The sequence below is a fragment of the Hydractinia symbiolongicarpus genome, chromosome 7 (genome assembly GCF_029227915.1).
Source record: "Hydractinia symbiolongicarpus strain clone_291-10 chromosome 7, HSymV2.1, whole genome shotgun sequence".
NCBI classification, from domain to species: Eukaryota; Metazoa; Cnidaria; class Hydrozoa; order Anthoathecata; family Hydractiniidae; genus Hydractinia; species Hydractinia symbiolongicarpus.
In genome coordinates this window covers 9941756-9956141 of record NC_079881.1, presented here as the reverse complement: position 1 = coordinate 9956141, position 14386 = coordinate 9941756, and the positions used below count along the sequence as shown (strand labels likewise).

Here is a 14386-nt window from a genome sequence, read left to right as displayed (position 1 = left end):
CCCGGTTCGAGCTCGGGCGGAATCATTGTTGAGTTGCTAGTTTTGTAGTAGGCGTCAAACATTTGATTCACTGCGGCTTTTAAAAGCCTTGCCCTGTGTGAGGATCGAACTCACGACCTTCAGATTATGAGACTGACGCGCTGCCTACTGCGCTAACAAGGCACTGTGCCCTAATCCGATGCATTTCAGAAGAACGTTGTTATTACAATGTCTTCTTGCAAATGACCAAAATATTTGAAGTGCCGTTGCTTCCAAACGCCCAATACGTGCTTCCGAAGCACAAATAACGGCACAGGTTCCACCGAGACTTGAACTCGGATCCCAAGATTCAGAGTGCTGAGTGCTAACCATTACACCATGGAACCTACAGAGGCTCTTCCGAGGTTCGCTTCGCGGAAACATCAATGATTCCGCCCGGGCTCGAACCGGGGACCTTGCGCGTGTAAAGCGCACGTGATAACCACTACACTACGGAATCTGGCAACTAACAAGCGACATGTTTTTGCTTTTTTCTCTATCTATTTTAGCCTTGTATTGCTTTCTTTCGTCATAGGTTCCAAAATTCATTGGATTACGTAGTGTAGCGGTTATCACGTGCGCTTCACACGCGCAAGGTTCCCGGTTCGAGCTCGGGCGGAATCATTGTTGAGTTGCTAGTTTTGTAATAGGCGTCAAAGATTTGATCCACTGCGGCTTTTAAAAGCGTTGCCCTGTGTGAGGATCGAACTCACGACCTTCAGATTATGAGACTGACGCGCTGCCTACTGCGCTAACAAGGCACTGTGCCCTAATCCGATGCATTTCAGAAGAACGTTGGTATTACAATGTCTTCTTGCAAGTGACTAAAATATTTCAAGTGCCGTTGCTTCCAAACGCCCAATAGGTGCTTCCGAGGCACAAATAGCGGCACAGGTTCCACCGAGACTTAAACTCGGATCGCAGGATTCAGAGTCCTGAGTGCTAACCATTACACCATGGAACCTACAGAGGCTCTTCCGAGGTTCGCTTCGCGGAAACATCAATGATTCCGCCCGGGCTCGAACCGGGGACCTTGCGCGTGTAAAGCGCACTGCGGATAGTCTATAGCGACAGTTCTTCTTCCTTCACAGACCTCCTTCATAAGGACAGCTCTGTTACGGTACACCAACGAAACCTACAATCTCTTGCAACTGAGATGTACAAAATAAAAATGTAAAAATGTAACGGATGTACTCTCGCTAATTTCATATTTGCTTATACACTCACTTAATTTATACAACCACAAATGTTTAAAAAATTGTATATATCTAAAAATATTTTATGCCTTATATTTATACTGTATATTTTAAAATCTTTCTTTTCAAGTTGACATTAACTAGCTTTTATTAGCTATATATGTATTTATACTTAGTCAACTATAAATAAATGAATAATAATAATAATAATAATGATAAACACTACACTACGGAATCTGGCAACTAACAAGCGACATGTTTTTGCTTTTTTCTCTAGCTATTTTAGCCTTGTATTGCTTTCCTTCGTCATAGGTTCCAAAATTCATTGGATTACGTAGTGTAGCGGTTATCACGTGCGCTTCACACGCGCAAGGTCCCCGGTTCGAGCTCGGGCGGAATCATTGTTGAGTTGCTAGTTTCGTAATAGGCGTCAAACATTTGATTCACTGCGGCTTTTAAAAGCCTTGCCCTGTGTGAGGATCGAACTCACGACCTTCAGATTATGAGACTGACGCGCTGCCTACTGCGCTAACAAGGCACTGTGCCCTAATCCGATGCATTTCAGAAGAACGTTGTTATTACAATGTCTTCTTGCAAATGACTAAAATATTTGAAGTGCCGTTGCTTCCAAACGCCCAATACGTGCTTCCGAAGCACAAATAACGGCACAGGTTCCACCGAGACTTGACCTCGGATCCCAAGATTCAGAGTGCTGAGTGCTAACCATTACACCATGGAACCTACAGAGGCTCTTCCGAGGTTCGCTTCGCGGAAACATCAATGATTCCGCCCGGGCTCGAACCGGGGACCTTGCGCGTGTAAAGCGCACGTGATAACCACTACACTACGGAATCTGGCAACTAACAAGCGACATGTTTTTGCTTTTTTCTCTATCTATTTTAGCCTTGTATTGCTTTCTTTCGTCATAGGTTCCAAAATTCATTGGATTACGTAGTGTAGCGGTTATCACGTGCGCTTCACACGCGCAAGGTTCCCGGTTCGAGCTCGGGCGGAATCATTGTTGAGTTGCTAGTTTTGTAATAGGCGTCAAACATTTGATTCACTGCGGCTTTTAAAAGCCTTGCCCTGTGTGAGGATCGAACTCACGACCTTCAGATTATGAGACTGACGCGCTGCCTACTGCGCTAACAAGGCACTGTGCCCTAATCCGATGCATTTCAGAAGAACGTTGGTATTACAATGTCTTCTTGCAAATGACTAAAATATTTCAAGTGCCGTTGCTTCCAGACGCCCAATAGGTGCTTCCGAGGCACAAATAACGGCACAGGTTCCACCGAGACTTAAACTCGGATCGCAGGATTCAGAGTCCTGAGTGCTAACCATTACACCATGGAACCTACAGAGGCTCTTCCGAGGTTCGCTTCGCGGAAACATCAATGATTCCGCCCGGGCTCGAACCGGGGACCTTGCGCGTGTTAAGCGCACGTGATAACCACTACACTACGGAATCTGGAAACTAACAAGCGACATGATTTTGCTTTTTTCTCTAGCTATTCTAGCCTTGTATTGCTTTCCTTCGTCATCGGTTCCAAAATTCATTGGATTCCGTAGTGTAGCGGTTATCACGTGCGCTTCACACGCGCAAGGTCCCCGGTTCGAGCCCGGGCGGAATCATTGTTGAGTTGCTAGTTTTGTAATAGGAGTCAAACATTTGATTCACTGCGGCTTTTAAAAGCCTTGCCCTGTGTGAGGATCGAACTCACGACCTTTAGATTATGAGACTGACGCGCTGCCTACTGCGCTAACAAGGCACTGTGCCCTAATCCGATGCATTTCAGAAGAACGTTGTTATTACAATGTCTTCTTGCAAATGACTAAAATATTTGAAGTGCCGTTGCTTCCAAACGCCCAATAGGTGCTTCCGAGGCACAAATAACGGCACAGGTTCCACCGAGACTTGAACTCGGATCGCAGGATTCAGAGTCCTGAGTGCTAACCATTACACCATGGAACCTACAGAGGCTCTTCCGAGGTTCGCTTCGCGGAAACATCAATGATTCCGCCCGTGCTCAAACCAGGGACTTTGCACGTGTTAAGCGCACGCGATAACCACTACACTACGGAATCTGGCAACTAACAAGCGACATGTTTTTGCTTTTTTCTCTAGCTATTTTAGACTTGTATTGGTTTCCTTCGTCATAGGTTCCAAAATTCATTGGATTCCGTAGTGTAGCGGTTATCACGTGGGCTTCACACGCGCAAGGTCCCCGGTTCGAGCCCGGGCGGAATCATTGTTGAGTTGCTAGTTTTGTAATAGGCGTCAAAAATTTGATTCACTGCGGCTTTTAAAAGCCTTGCCCTGTGTGAGGATCGAACTCACGACCTTCAGATTATGAGACTGACGCGCTGCCTACTGCGCTAACAAGGCACTGTGCCCTAATCCGATGCATTTCAGAAGAACGTTGTTATTACAATGTCTTCTTGCAAATGACTAAAATATTTGAAGTGCCGTTGCTTCCAAACGCCCAATAGGTGCTTCCGAGGCACAAATAACGGCACAGGTTCCACCGATACTTAAACTCGGTTCCCAAGATTCAGAGTGCTGAGTGCTAACCATTACACCATGGAACCTACAGAGGCTCTTCCGAGGTTCGCTTCGCGGAAACATCAATGATTCCGCCCGGTCTCGAACCGGGGACCTTGCGCGTGTAAAGCGCACGTGATAACCACTACACTACGGAATCTGGCAACTAACAAGCGACATGTTTTTGCTTTTTTCTCTAGCTTTTTTAGCCTTGTATTGCTTTCCTTTGTCATCGGTTACAAAATTCATTGGATTCCGTAGTGTAGCGGTTATCACGTGCGCTTCACACGCGCAAGGTCCCCGGTTCGAGCCCGGGCGGAATCATTGTTGAGTTGCTAGTTTTGTAATAGGCGTCAAACATTTGATTCACTGCGGCTTTTAAAAGCCTTGCAATGTGTGAGGATCGAACTCACGACCTTCAGATTATGAGCCTGACGCGCTGCCTACTGCGCTAACAAGGCACTGTGCCCTAATCCGATGAATTTCAGAAGAACGTTGTTATTACAATGTCTTCTTGCAAATGACTTAGATATTTGAAGTACCGTTGCTTCCAAACGCCCAATAGGTGCTTCCAAGGCACAAATAACAGCACAGGTTCCACCGAGACTTGAACTCGGATCGCAGGATTCAGAGTCCTGAGTGCTAACCATTACACCATGGAACCTACAGAGGCTCTTTCGAGGTTGGCTTCGCGGAAACATCAATGATTCCGCCCGGGCTCGAACCGGGGACCTTGCGCGTGTAAAGCGCACGTGATAACCACTACACTACGGAATCTGGCAACTAACAAGCGACATGTTTTTGCTTTTTTCTCTAGCTATTTTAGCCTTGTATTGCTTTCCTTCGTCATAGGTTACAAAATTCATTGGATTCCGTAGTGTAGCGGTTATCACGTGCGCTTCACACGCGCAAGGTCCCCGGTTCGAGCCCGGGCGGAATCATTGTTGAGTTGCTAGTTTTGTAATAGGCGTCAAACATTTGATTCACTGCGGCTTTTAAAAGCCTAGCCCTGTGTGAGGATCGAACCCACGACCTTCAGATTATGAGACTGACGCGCTGCCTACTGCGCTAACAAGGCACTGTGCCCTAATCCGATGCATTTCAGAAGAACGTTGTTATTACAATGTCTTCTTGCAAATGACTAAAATATTTGAAGTGCCGTTGCTTCCAAACGCCCAATACGTGCTTCCGAAGCACAAATAACGGCACAGGTTCCACCGAGACTTGAACTCGGATCCCAAGATTCAGAGTGCTGAGTGCTAACCATTACACCATGGAACCTACAGAGGCTCTTCCGAGGTTCGCTTCGCGGAAACATCAATGATTCCACCCGGGCTCGAACCGGGGACCTTGCGCGTGTAAAGCGCACGTGATAACCACTACACTACGGAATCTGGCAACTAACAAGCGACATGTTTTTGCTTTTTTCTCTATCTATTTTAGCCTTGTATTGCTTTCTTTCGTCATAGGTTCCAAAATTCATTGGATTACGTAGTGTAGCGGTTATCACGTGCGCTTCACACGCGCAAGGTTCCCGGTTCGAGCTCGGGCGGAATCATTGTTGAGTTGCTAGTTTTGTAATAGGCGTCAAACATTTGATTCACTGCGGCTTTTAAAAGCCTTGCCCTGTGTGAGGATCGAACTCACGACCTTCAGATTATGAGACTGACGCGCTGCCTACTGCGCTAACAAGGCACTGTGCCCTAATCCGATGCATTTCAGAAGAACGTTGGTATTACAATGTCTTCTTGCAAATGACTAAAATATTTCAAGTGCCGTTGCTTCCAGACGCCCAATAGGTGCTTCCGAGGCACAAATAACGGCACAGGTTCCACCGAGACTTAAACTCGGATCGCAGGATTCAGAGTCCTGAGTGCTAACCATTACACCATGGAACCTACAGAGGCTCTTCCGAGGTTCGCTTCGCGGAAACATCAATGATTCCGCCCGGGCTCGAACCGGGGACCTTGCGCGTGTTAAGCGCACGTGATAACCACTACACTACGGAATCTGGAAACTAACAAGCGACATGATTTTGCTTTTTTCTCTAGCTATTCTAGCCTTGTATTGCTTTCCTTCGTCATCGGTTCCAAAATTCATTGGATTCCGTAGTGTAGCGGTTATCACGTGCGCTTCACACGCGCAAGGTCCCCGGTTCGAGCCCGGGCGGAATCATTGTTGAGTTGCTAGTTTTGTAATAGGCGTCAAACATTTGATTCACTGCGGCTTTTAAAAGCCTTGCCCTGTGTGAGGATCGAACTCACGACCTTTAGATTATGAGACTGACGCGCTGCCTACTGCGCTAACAAGGCACTGTGCCCTAATCCGATGCATTTCAGAAGAACGTTGTTATTACAATGTCTTCTTGCAAATGACTAAAATATTTGAAGTGCCGTTGCTTCCAAACGCCCAATAGGTGCTTCCGAGGCACAAATAACGGCACAGGTTCCACCGAGACTTGAACTCGGATCGCAGGATTCAGAGTCCTGAGTGCTAACCATTACACCATGGAACCTACAGAGGCTCTTCCGAGGTTCGCTTCGCGGAAACATCAATGATTCCGCCCGTGCTCAAACCAGGGACTTTGCACGTGTTAAGCGCACGCGATAACCACTACACTACGGAATCTGGCAACTAACAAGCGACATGTTTTTGCTTTTTTCTCTAGCTATTTTAGACTTGTATTGGTTTCCTTCGTCATAGGTTCCAAAATTCATTGGATTCCGTAGTGTAGCGGTTATCACGTGGGCTTCACACGCGCAAGGTCCCCGGTTCGAGCCCGGGCGGAATCATTGTTGAGTTGCTAGTTTTGTAATAGGCGTCAAAAATTTGATTCACTGCGGCTTTTAAAAGCCTTGCCCTGTGTGAGGATCGAACTCACGACCTTCAGATTATGAGACTGACGCGCTGCCTACTGCGCTAACAAGGCACTGTGACCTAATCCGATGCATTTCAGAAGAACGTTGTTATTACAATGTCTTCTTGCAAATGACTAAAATATTTGAAGTGCCGTTGCTTCCAAACGCCCAATAGGTGCTTCCGAGGCACAAATAACGGCACAGGTTCCACCGATACTTAAACTCGGTTCCCAAGATTCAGAGTGCTGAGTGCTAACCATTACACCATGGAACCTACAGAGGCTCTTCCGAGGTTCGCTTCGCGGAAACATCAATGATTCCGCCCGGTCTCGAACCGGGGACCTTGCGCGTGTAAAGCGCACGTGATAACCACTACACTACGGAATCTGGCAACTAACAAGCGACATGTTTTTGCTTTTTTCTCTAGCTTTTTTAGCCTTGTATTGCTTTCCTTTGTCATCGGTTACAAAATTCATTGGATTCCGTAGTGTAGCGGTTATCACGTGCGCTTCACACGCGCAAGGTCCCCGGTTCGAGCCCGGGCGGAATCATTGTTGAGTTGCTAGTTTTGTAATAGGCGTCAAACATTTGATTCACTGCGGCTTTTAAAAGCCTTGCAATGTGTGAGGATCGAACTCACGACCTTCAGATTATGAGCCTGACGCGCTGCCTACTGCGCTAACAAGGCACTGTGCCCTAATCCGATGAATTTCAGAAGAACGTTGTTATTACAATGTCTTCTTGCAAATGACTTAGATATTTGAAGTACCGTTGCTTCCAAACGCCCAATAGGTGCTTCCGAGGCACAAATAACAGCACAGGTTCCACCGAGACTTGAACTCGGATCGCAGGATTCAGAGTCCTGAGTGCTAACCATTACACCATGGAACCTACAGAGGCTCTTTCGAGGTTGGCTTCGCGGAAACATCAATGATTCCGCCCGGGCTCGAACCGGGGACCTTGCGCGTGTAAAGCGCACGTGATAACCACTACACTACGGAATCTGGCAACTAACAAGCGACATGTTTTTGCTTTTTTCTCTAGCTATTTTAGCCTTGTATTGCTTTCCTTCGTCATAGGTTACAAAATTCATTGGATTCCGTAGTGTAGCGGTTATCACGTGCGCTTCACACGCGCAAGGTCCCCGGTTCGAGCCCGGGCGGAATCATTGTTGAGTTGCTAGTTTTGTAATAGGCGTCAAACATTTGATTCACTGCGGCTTTTAAAAGCCTAGCCCTGTGTGAGGATCGAACCCACGACCTTCAGATTATGAGACTGACGCGCTGCCTACTGCGCTAACAAGGCACTGTGCCCTAATCCGATGCATTTCAGAAGAACGTTGTTATTACAATGTCTTCTTGCAAATGACTAAAATATTTGAAGTGCCGTTGCTTCCAAACGCTCAATAGGTGCTTCCGAGGCACAAATAACGGCACAGGTTCCACCAAGACTTGAACTCGGATCGCAGGATTCAGAGTCCTGAGTACTAACCATTACACCATGGAACCTACAGAGGCTCTTCCGGGGTTCGCTTCGCGGAAACATCAATGATTCCGCCCGGGCTCGAACCGGGGACCTTGCGCGTGTAAGGCGCACGTGATAACCACTAGACAATGGAATCTGGCAACTAACAAGCGACATGTTTTGGCTTTTTTCTCTAGCTATTTTAGCCTTGTATTGCTTTCCTTCGTCATAGGTTCCAAAATTCATTGGATTATTTAGTGTAGCGGTTATCACGTGCGCTTCACACGCGCGAGGTCCCCGGTTCGAGCCGGGTGGAATCATTGTTGAGTTGCTAGTTTTGTAATAGGCGTCAAACATTTGATTTACTGCGGCTTTTAAAAGCCTAGCCCTGTGTGAGGATCGAACTCACGACCTTCAGATTATGAGACTGACGCGCTGCCTACTGCGCTAACAAGGCACTGTGCCCTAATCCGATGCATTTCAGAAGAACGTTGTTATTACAATGTCTTCTTGCAAATGACTTAGATATTTGAAGTGCCGTTGCTTCCAAACGCCCAATAGGTGCTTCCAAGGCACAAATAACAGCACAGGTTCCAACGAGACTTGAACTCGGATCGCAGGATTTAGAGTCCTGAGTGCTAACCATTACACCATGGAACCTACAGAGGCTCTTTCGAGGTTCGCTTCGCGGAAATATCAATGATTCCGCCCGGGCTCGAACCGGGGACCTTGCGCGTGTAAAGCGCACGTGATAACCACTACACTACGGAATCTGGCAACTAACAAGCGACATGTTTTTGCTTTTTTCTCTAGCTATTTTAGCCTTGTATTGCTTTCCTTCGTCATAGGTTACAAAATTCATTGGATTCCGTAGTGTAGCGGTTATCACGTGCGCTTCACACGCGCAAGGTCCCCGGTTCGAGCCCCGGCGGAATCATTGTTGAGTTGCTAGTTTTGTAATAGGCGTCAAACATTTGATTCACTGCGGCTTTTAAAAGCCTAGCCCTGTGTGAGGATCGATCTCACGACCTTCAGATTATGAGACTGACGCGCTGCCTACTGCGCTAACAAGGCACTGTGCCCTAATCCGATGCATTTCAGAAGAACGTTGTTATTACAATGTCTTCTTACAAATGACTAAAATATTTGAAGTACCGTTGCTTCCAAACGCCCAATAGGTGCTTCCGAGGCTCAAATAATGGCACAGGTTCCACCGAGACTTGAACTCGGATCGCAGGATTCAGAGTCCTGAGTGCTAACCATTACACCATGGAACCTACAGAGGCTCTTTCGAGGTTTGCTTCGCGGAAACATCAATGATTCCGCCCGGGCTCGAACCGGGGACCTTGCGCGTGTAAAGCGCACGTGATAACCACTACACTACGGAATCTGGCAACTAACAAGCGACATGTTTTTGCTTTTTTCTCTAGCTATTTTAGCCTTGTATTGCTTTCCTTCGTCATAGGTTACAAAATTCATTGGATTCCGTAGTGTAGCGGTTATCACGTGCGCTTCACACGCGCAAGGTCCCCGGTTCGAGCCCGGGCGGAATCATTGTTGAGTTGCTAGTTTTGTAATAGGCGTCAAACATTTGATTCACTGCGGCTTTTAAAAGCCTTGCCCTGTGTGAGGATCGAACTCACAACCTTCAGATTATGAGACTGACGCGCTCCCTACTGCGCTAACAAGGCACTGTGCCCTAATCCGATGCATTTCAGAAGAACGTTGTTATTACAATGTCTTCTTGCAAATGACTAAAATATTTCAAGTGCCGTTGCTTCCAAACGCCCAATAGGTGCTTCCGAGGCACAACTAACGGCACAGGTTCCACCGAGACTTGAACTCGGATCGCAGGATTCAGAGTGCTGAGTGCTAACCATTACACCATGGAACCTACAGAGGCTCTTCCGAGGTTTGCTTCGCGGAAACATCAATGATTCCGCCCGGGCATGAACCGGGGACCTTGCGCGTGTTAAGCGCACGTGATAACCACTACACTACGGAATCTGGCAACTAACAAGCGACATGTTTTTGCTTTTTTCTCTAGCTATTTTAGCCTTGTATTGCTTTCCTTCGTCATAGGTTCCAAAATTCATTGGATTCCGTAGTGTAGCGGTTATCACGTGCGCTTCACACGCGCAAGGTCCCCGGTTCGAGCCCGGGCGGAATCATTGTTGAGTTGCTAGTGTTGTAATAGGCGTCAAACATTTGATTCACTGCGGCTTTTGAAAGCCTTGCCCTGTGTGAGGATCGAACTCACGACCTTCAGATTATGAGACTGACGCGCTGCCTAATGCGCTAACAAGGCACTGTGCCCTAATCCGATGCATTTCAGAAGAACGTTGTTATTACAATGTCTTCTTGCAAATGACTAAAATATTTGAAGTGCCGTTGCTTCCAAACGCCCAATAGGTGCTTCCGAGGCACAACTAACGGCACAGGATCCACCGAGACTTGAACTAGGATCGCAAGATTCAGAGTCCTGAGTGCTAACCATTACACTATGGAACCTACAGAGGCTCTTCCGAGGTTCGCTTCGCGGAAACATCAATGATTCCGCCCGGGCTCGAACCGGGGACCTTGCGCGTGTTAAGCGCACGTGACAACCACGTTCTTCTGAAATGCATCGGAATAGGGCACAGTGCCTTGTTAGCGCAGTAGGCAGCGCGTCAGTCTCATAATCTGAAGGTCGTGAGTTCGATCCTTACACAGGGCAAGGCTTTTAAAAGCCGCAGTGAATCAAATGTTTGACGCCTATTACAAAACTAGCAACTCAACAATGATTCCGCCCGGGCTCGAACCGGGGACCTTGCGCGTGTAAAGCGCACGTGATAACCACTACACTACGGAATCTGGCAACTAACAAGCGACATGTTTTTGCTTTTTTCTCTAGCTATTTTAGCCTTGTATTGCTTTCCTTCGTCATAGGTTACAAAATTCATTGGATTCCGTAGTGTAGCGGTTATCACGTGCGCTTCACACGCGCAAGGTCCCCGGTTCGAGCCCGGGCGGAATCATTGTTGAGTTGCTAGTTTTGTAATAGGCGTCAAACATTTGATTCACTGCGGCTTTTAAAAGCCTTGCCCTGTGTAAGGATCGAACTCACGACCTTCAGATTATGAGACTGACGCGCTGCCTACTGCGCTAACAAGGCACTGTGCCCTATTTCGATGCATTTCAGAAGAACGTTGTTATTACAATGTCTTTTTGCAAATGACTAAAATATTTGAAGTGCCGTTGCTTCCAAACGCCCAATAGGTGCTTCCGAGGCACAACTAACGGCACAGGTTCCACCGAGACTTGAACTCGGATCGCAGGATTCAGGGTCCTGAGTGCTAACCATTACACCATGGAACCTACAGAGGCTCTTCCGAGGTTCGCTTCGCGGAAACATCAATGATTCCGCCAGGGCTCGAACCGGGGACCTTGCGCGTGTTAAGCGCACGTGATAACCACTACACTACGGAATCTGGCAACTAACAAGCGACATGTTTTTCCTTTTTTCTCTAGCTATTTTAGCCTTGTATTGCTTTCCTTCGTCATAGGTTCCAAAATTCATTGGATTCCGTAGTGTAGCGGTTATCACGTGCGCTTCACACGCGCAAGGTTCCCGGTTCGAGCCCGGGCGGAATCATTGTTGAGTTGCTAGTTTTGTAATAGGCGTCAAACATTTGATTCACTGCGGAAACATCAATGATTCCGCCCGGGCTCGAATCGGGGACCTTGCACGTGTAAAGCGCACGTGATAACCACTACACTACGGAATCTGGCAACTAACAAGCGACATGTTTTTGCTTTTTTCTCTAGCTATTTTAGCCTTGTATTGCTTTCCTTCGTCATAGGTTCCAAAATTCATTGGATTACGTAGTGTAGCGGTTATCACGTGCGCTTCACACGCGCAAGGTCCCCGGTTCGAGCTCGGGCGGAATCATTGTTGAGTTGCTAGTTTTGTAGTAGGCGTCAAACATTTGATTCACTGCGGCTTTTAAAAGCCTTGCCCTGTGTGAGGATCGAACTCACGACCTTCAGATTATGAGACTGACGCGCTGCCTTCTGCGCTAACAAGGCACTGTGCCCTAATCCGATGCATTTCAGAAGAACGTTGTTATTACAATGTCTTCTTGCAAATGACCAAAATATTTGAAGTGCCGTTGCTTCCAAACGCCCAATACGTGCTTCCGAAGCACAAATAACGGCACAGGTTCCACCGAGACTTGAACTGGGATCCCAAGATTCAGAGTGCTGAGTGCTAACCATTACACCATGGAACCTACAGAGGCTCTTCCGAGGTTCGCTTCGCGGAAACATCAATGATTCCGCCCGGGCTCGAACCGGGGACCTTGCGCGTGTAAAGCGCACGTGATAACCACTACACTACGGAATCTGGCAACTAACAAGCGACATGTTTTTGCTTTTTTCTCTATCTATTTTAGCCTTGTATTGCTTTCTTTCGTCATAGGTTCCAAAATTCATTGGATTACGTAGTGTAGCGGTTATCACGTGCGCTTCACACGCGCAAGGTTCCCGGTTCGAGCTCGGGCGGAATCATTGTTGAGTTGCTAGTTTTGTAATAGGCGTCAAAGATTTGATCCACTGCGGCTTTTAAAAGCGTTGCCCTGTGTGAGGATCGAACTCACGACCTTCAGATTATGAGACTGACGCGCTGCCTACTGCGCTAACAAGGCACTGTGCCCTAATCCGATGCATTTCAGAAGAACGTTGGTATTACAATGTCTTCTTGCAAATGACTAAAATATTTCAAGTGCCGTTGCTTCCAAACGCCCAATAGGTGCTTCCGAGGCACAAATAGCGGCACAGGTTCCACCGAGACTTAAACTCGGATCGCAGGATTCAGAGTCCTGAGTGCTAACCATTACACCATGGAACCTACAGAGGCTCTTCCGAGGTTCGCTTCGCGGAAACATCAATGATTCCGCCCGGGCTCGAACCGGGGACCTTGCGCGTGTAAAGCGCACGTGATAAACACTACACTACGGAATCTGGCAACTAACAAGCGACATGTTTTTGCTTTTTTCTCTAGCTATTTTAGCCTTGTATTGCTTTCCTTCGTCATAGGTTCCAAAATTCATTGGATTACGTAGTGTAGCGGTTATCACGTGCGCTTCACACGCGCAAGGTCCCCGGTTCGAGCTCGGGCGGAATCATTGTTGAGTTGCTAGTTTCGTAATAGGCGTCAAACATTTGATTCACTGCGGCTTTTAAAAGCCTTGCCCTGTGTGAGGATCGAACTCACGACCTTCAGATTATGAGACTGACGCGCTGCCTACTGCGCTAACAAGGCACTGTGCCCTAATCCGATGCATTTCAGAAGAACGTTGTTATTACAATGTCTTCTTGCAAATGACTAAAATATTTGAAGTGCCGTTGCTTCCAAACGCCCAATACGTGCTTCCGAAGCACAAATAACGGCACAGGTTCCACCGAGACTTGAACTCGGATCCCAAGATTCAGAGTGCTGAGTGCTAACCATTACACCATGGAACCTACAGAGGCTCTTCCGAGGTTCGCTTCGCGGAAACATCAATGATTCCGCCCGGGCTCGAACCGGGGACCTTGCGCGTGTAAAGCGCACGTGATAACCACTACACTACGGAATCTGGCAACTAACAAGCGACATGTTTTTGCTTTTTTCTCTATCTATTTTAGCCTTGTATTGCTTTCTTTCGTCATAGGTTCCAAAATTCATTGGATTACGTAGTGTAGCGGTTATCACGTGCGCTTCACACGCGCAAGGTTCCCGGTTCGAGCTCGGGCGGAATCATTGTTGAGTTGCTAGTTTTGTAATAGGCGTCAAACATTTGATTCACTGCGGCTTTTAAAAGCCTTGCCCTGTGTGAGGATCGAACTCACGACCTTCAGATTATGAGACTGACGCGCTGCCTACTGCGCTAACAAGGCACTGTGCCCTAATCCGATGCATTTCAGAAGAACGTTGTTATTACAATGTCTTCTTGCAAATGACTAAAATATTTGAAGTGCCGTTGCTTCCAAACGCCCAATAGGTGTTTCCGAGACACAACTAACGGCACAGGTTCCACCGAGACTTGAATTGGATCGCAGGATACAGAGTCCTGAGTGCTAACCATTACACCATGGAACCTACAGAGGCTCTTCCGAGGTTCGCTTCGCGGAAACATCAATGATTCCGCCCGGGCTCGAACCGGGGACCTTGCGCGTGTTAAGCGCACGTGATAACCACTACACTACGGAATCTGGAAACTAACAAGCGACATGATTTTGCTTTTTTCTCTAGCTATTCTAGCCTTGTATTGCTTTCCTTCGTC

General features: G+C 47.3%; 51 non-coding genes across 51 annotated transcripts; 12 read left to right on the top strand and 39 right to left on the bottom strand.

Annotated features, from left to right (window-relative positions):
* Positions 1-89: 89 nt before the first annotated feature.
* On the bottom strand, positions 90-162 carry Trnam-cau (transfer RNA methionine (anticodon CAU)). Its single transcript has one exon. It is a non-coding gene; the product is annotated as a tRNA-Met (tRNA).
* Positions 163-405: 243 nt separating this feature from the next.
* On the bottom strand, positions 406-478 carry Trnav-uac (transfer RNA valine (anticodon UAC)). Its single transcript has one exon. It is a non-coding gene; the product is annotated as a tRNA-Val (tRNA).
* A 228-nt stretch (positions 479-706) lies between these two features.
* On the bottom strand, positions 707-779 carry Trnam-cau (transfer RNA methionine (anticodon CAU)). The gene has a single exon. It is a non-coding gene; the product is annotated as a tRNA-Met (tRNA).
* Positions 780-910: 131 nt separating this feature from the next.
* Trnaq-cug (transfer RNA glutamine (anticodon CUG)) lies at positions 911-982 on the bottom strand. Its single transcript has one exon. It is a non-coding gene; the product is annotated as a tRNA-Gln (tRNA).
* Positions 983-1679: 697 nt separating this feature from the next.
* Trnam-cau (transfer RNA methionine (anticodon CAU)) lies at positions 1680-1752 on the bottom strand. Its single transcript has one exon. It is a non-coding gene; the product is annotated as a tRNA-Met (tRNA).
* Positions 1753-1995: 243 nt separating this feature from the next.
* On the bottom strand, positions 1996-2068 carry Trnav-uac (transfer RNA valine (anticodon UAC)). The gene has a single exon. It is a non-coding gene; the product is annotated as a tRNA-Val (tRNA).
* Positions 2069-2296: 228 nt separating this feature from the next.
* Trnam-cau (transfer RNA methionine (anticodon CAU)) lies at positions 2297-2369 on the bottom strand. Its single transcript has one exon. It is a non-coding gene; the product is annotated as a tRNA-Met (tRNA).
* Positions 2370-2500: 131 nt separating this feature from the next.
* Positions 2501-2572, bottom strand: Trnaq-cug (transfer RNA glutamine (anticodon CUG)). The gene has a single exon. It is a non-coding gene; the product is annotated as a tRNA-Gln (tRNA).
* A 40-nt stretch (positions 2573-2612) lies between these two features.
* On the bottom strand, positions 2613-2685 carry Trnav-aac (transfer RNA valine (anticodon AAC)). Its single transcript has one exon. It is a non-coding gene; the product is annotated as a tRNA-Val (tRNA).
* A 91-nt stretch (positions 2686-2776) lies between these two features.
* Trnav-cac (transfer RNA valine (anticodon CAC)) lies at positions 2777-2849 on the top strand. Its single transcript has one exon. It is a non-coding gene; the product is annotated as a tRNA-Val (tRNA).
* A 268-nt stretch (positions 2850-3117) lies between these two features.
* Positions 3118-3189, bottom strand: Trnaq-cug (transfer RNA glutamine (anticodon CUG)). Its single transcript has one exon. It is a non-coding gene; the product is annotated as a tRNA-Gln (tRNA).
* Positions 3190-3393: 204 nt separating this feature from the next.
* Positions 3394-3466, top strand: Trnav-cac (transfer RNA valine (anticodon CAC)). Its single transcript has one exon. It is a non-coding gene; the product is annotated as a tRNA-Val (tRNA).
* A 64-nt stretch (positions 3467-3530) lies between these two features.
* On the bottom strand, positions 3531-3603 carry Trnam-cau (transfer RNA methionine (anticodon CAU)). The gene has a single exon. It is a non-coding gene; the product is annotated as a tRNA-Met (tRNA).
* A 243-nt stretch (positions 3604-3846) lies between these two features.
* On the bottom strand, positions 3847-3919 carry Trnav-uac (transfer RNA valine (anticodon UAC)). Its single transcript has one exon. It is a non-coding gene; the product is annotated as a tRNA-Val (tRNA).
* A 91-nt stretch (positions 3920-4010) lies between these two features.
* Trnav-cac (transfer RNA valine (anticodon CAC)) lies at positions 4011-4083 on the top strand. Its single transcript has one exon. It is a non-coding gene; the product is annotated as a tRNA-Val (tRNA).
* A 268-nt stretch (positions 4084-4351) lies between these two features.
* On the bottom strand, positions 4352-4423 carry Trnaq-cug (transfer RNA glutamine (anticodon CUG)). Its single transcript has one exon. It is a non-coding gene; the product is annotated as a tRNA-Gln (tRNA).
* A 40-nt stretch (positions 4424-4463) lies between these two features.
* Positions 4464-4536, bottom strand: Trnav-uac (transfer RNA valine (anticodon UAC)). The gene has a single exon. It is a non-coding gene; the product is annotated as a tRNA-Val (tRNA).
* Positions 4537-4627: 91 nt separating this feature from the next.
* On the top strand, positions 4628-4700 carry Trnav-cac (transfer RNA valine (anticodon CAC)). Its single transcript has one exon. It is a non-coding gene; the product is annotated as a tRNA-Val (tRNA).
* Positions 4701-5080: 380 nt separating this feature from the next.
* Trnav-uac (transfer RNA valine (anticodon UAC)) lies at positions 5081-5153 on the bottom strand. Its single transcript has one exon. It is a non-coding gene; the product is annotated as a tRNA-Val (tRNA).
* Positions 5154-5381: 228 nt separating this feature from the next.
* Trnam-cau (transfer RNA methionine (anticodon CAU)) lies at positions 5382-5454 on the bottom strand. The gene has a single exon. It is a non-coding gene; the product is annotated as a tRNA-Met (tRNA).
* Positions 5455-5585: 131 nt separating this feature from the next.
* Positions 5586-5657, bottom strand: Trnaq-cug (transfer RNA glutamine (anticodon CUG)). Its single transcript has one exon. It is a non-coding gene; the product is annotated as a tRNA-Gln (tRNA).
* Positions 5658-5697: 40 nt separating this feature from the next.
* Trnav-aac (transfer RNA valine (anticodon AAC)) lies at positions 5698-5770 on the bottom strand. Its single transcript has one exon. It is a non-coding gene; the product is annotated as a tRNA-Val (tRNA).
* Positions 5771-5861: 91 nt separating this feature from the next.
* On the top strand, positions 5862-5934 carry Trnav-cac (transfer RNA valine (anticodon CAC)). The gene has a single exon. It is a non-coding gene; the product is annotated as a tRNA-Val (tRNA).
* A 268-nt stretch (positions 5935-6202) lies between these two features.
* Trnaq-cug (transfer RNA glutamine (anticodon CUG)) lies at positions 6203-6274 on the bottom strand. Its single transcript has one exon. It is a non-coding gene; the product is annotated as a tRNA-Gln (tRNA).
* Positions 6275-6478: 204 nt separating this feature from the next.
* Trnav-cac (transfer RNA valine (anticodon CAC)) lies at positions 6479-6551 on the top strand. The gene has a single exon. It is a non-coding gene; the product is annotated as a tRNA-Val (tRNA).
* Positions 6552-6615: 64 nt separating this feature from the next.
* Positions 6616-6688, bottom strand: Trnam-cau (transfer RNA methionine (anticodon CAU)). Its single transcript has one exon. It is a non-coding gene; the product is annotated as a tRNA-Met (tRNA).
* Positions 6689-6931: 243 nt separating this feature from the next.
* On the bottom strand, positions 6932-7004 carry Trnav-uac (transfer RNA valine (anticodon UAC)). The gene has a single exon. It is a non-coding gene; the product is annotated as a tRNA-Val (tRNA).
* Positions 7005-7095: 91 nt separating this feature from the next.
* On the top strand, positions 7096-7168 carry Trnav-cac (transfer RNA valine (anticodon CAC)). Its single transcript has one exon. It is a non-coding gene; the product is annotated as a tRNA-Val (tRNA).
* A 268-nt stretch (positions 7169-7436) lies between these two features.
* Trnaq-cug (transfer RNA glutamine (anticodon CUG)) lies at positions 7437-7508 on the bottom strand. Its single transcript has one exon. It is a non-coding gene; the product is annotated as a tRNA-Gln (tRNA).
* A 40-nt stretch (positions 7509-7548) lies between these two features.
* Trnav-uac (transfer RNA valine (anticodon UAC)) lies at positions 7549-7621 on the bottom strand. The gene has a single exon. It is a non-coding gene; the product is annotated as a tRNA-Val (tRNA).
* Positions 7622-7712: 91 nt separating this feature from the next.
* On the top strand, positions 7713-7785 carry Trnav-cac (transfer RNA valine (anticodon CAC)). The gene has a single exon. It is a non-coding gene; the product is annotated as a tRNA-Val (tRNA).
* A 996-nt stretch (positions 7786-8781) lies between these two features.
* On the bottom strand, positions 8782-8854 carry Trnav-uac (transfer RNA valine (anticodon UAC)). Its single transcript has one exon. It is a non-coding gene; the product is annotated as a tRNA-Val (tRNA).
* A 432-nt stretch (positions 8855-9286) lies between these two features.
* Positions 9287-9358, bottom strand: Trnaq-cug (transfer RNA glutamine (anticodon CUG)). The gene has a single exon. It is a non-coding gene; the product is annotated as a tRNA-Gln (tRNA).
* Positions 9359-9398: 40 nt separating this feature from the next.
* Positions 9399-9471, bottom strand: Trnav-uac (transfer RNA valine (anticodon UAC)). Its single transcript has one exon. It is a non-coding gene; the product is annotated as a tRNA-Val (tRNA).
* Positions 9472-9562: 91 nt separating this feature from the next.
* Positions 9563-9635, top strand: Trnav-cac (transfer RNA valine (anticodon CAC)). The gene has a single exon. It is a non-coding gene; the product is annotated as a tRNA-Val (tRNA).
* Positions 9636-10015: 380 nt separating this feature from the next.
* Trnav-aac (transfer RNA valine (anticodon AAC)) lies at positions 10016-10088 on the bottom strand. The gene has a single exon. It is a non-coding gene; the product is annotated as a tRNA-Val (tRNA).
* A 91-nt stretch (positions 10089-10179) lies between these two features.
* Positions 10180-10252, top strand: Trnav-cac (transfer RNA valine (anticodon CAC)). The gene has a single exon. It is a non-coding gene; the product is annotated as a tRNA-Val (tRNA).
* A 609-nt stretch (positions 10253-10861) lies between these two features.
* On the bottom strand, positions 10862-10934 carry Trnav-uac (transfer RNA valine (anticodon UAC)). Its single transcript has one exon. It is a non-coding gene; the product is annotated as a tRNA-Val (tRNA).
* Positions 10935-11025: 91 nt separating this feature from the next.
* Trnav-cac (transfer RNA valine (anticodon CAC)) lies at positions 11026-11098 on the top strand. Its single transcript has one exon. It is a non-coding gene; the product is annotated as a tRNA-Val (tRNA).
* A 268-nt stretch (positions 11099-11366) lies between these two features.
* On the bottom strand, positions 11367-11438 carry Trnaq-cug (transfer RNA glutamine (anticodon CUG)). The gene has a single exon. It is a non-coding gene; the product is annotated as a tRNA-Gln (tRNA).
* A 40-nt stretch (positions 11439-11478) lies between these two features.
* Trnav-aac (transfer RNA valine (anticodon AAC)) lies at positions 11479-11551 on the bottom strand. Its single transcript has one exon. It is a non-coding gene; the product is annotated as a tRNA-Val (tRNA).
* Positions 11552-11642: 91 nt separating this feature from the next.
* Positions 11643-11715, top strand: Trnav-cac (transfer RNA valine (anticodon CAC)). Its single transcript has one exon. It is a non-coding gene; the product is annotated as a tRNA-Val (tRNA).
* Positions 11716-11775: 60 nt separating this feature from the next.
* Positions 11776-11848, bottom strand: Trnav-uac (transfer RNA valine (anticodon UAC)). Its single transcript has one exon. It is a non-coding gene; the product is annotated as a tRNA-Val (tRNA).
* Positions 11849-12392: 544 nt separating this feature from the next.
* Trnav-uac (transfer RNA valine (anticodon UAC)) lies at positions 12393-12465 on the bottom strand. The gene has a single exon. It is a non-coding gene; the product is annotated as a tRNA-Val (tRNA).
* Positions 12466-12693: 228 nt separating this feature from the next.
* Trnam-cau (transfer RNA methionine (anticodon CAU)) lies at positions 12694-12766 on the bottom strand. Its single transcript has one exon. It is a non-coding gene; the product is annotated as a tRNA-Met (tRNA).
* Positions 12767-12897: 131 nt separating this feature from the next.
* On the bottom strand, positions 12898-12969 carry Trnaq-cug (transfer RNA glutamine (anticodon CUG)). The gene has a single exon. It is a non-coding gene; the product is annotated as a tRNA-Gln (tRNA).
* Positions 12970-13009: 40 nt separating this feature from the next.
* Trnav-uac (transfer RNA valine (anticodon UAC)) lies at positions 13010-13082 on the bottom strand. The gene has a single exon. It is a non-coding gene; the product is annotated as a tRNA-Val (tRNA).
* A 228-nt stretch (positions 13083-13310) lies between these two features.
* On the bottom strand, positions 13311-13383 carry Trnam-cau (transfer RNA methionine (anticodon CAU)). The gene has a single exon. It is a non-coding gene; the product is annotated as a tRNA-Met (tRNA).
* A 243-nt stretch (positions 13384-13626) lies between these two features.
* Positions 13627-13699, bottom strand: Trnav-uac (transfer RNA valine (anticodon UAC)). The gene has a single exon. It is a non-coding gene; the product is annotated as a tRNA-Val (tRNA).
* A 228-nt stretch (positions 13700-13927) lies between these two features.
* On the bottom strand, positions 13928-14000 carry Trnam-cau (transfer RNA methionine (anticodon CAU)). The gene has a single exon. It is a non-coding gene; the product is annotated as a tRNA-Met (tRNA).
* A 242-nt stretch (positions 14001-14242) lies between these two features.
* Trnav-aac (transfer RNA valine (anticodon AAC)) lies at positions 14243-14315 on the bottom strand. The gene has a single exon. It is a non-coding gene; the product is annotated as a tRNA-Val (tRNA).
* Between the last annotated feature and the right edge of the window lie 71 nt (positions 14316-14386).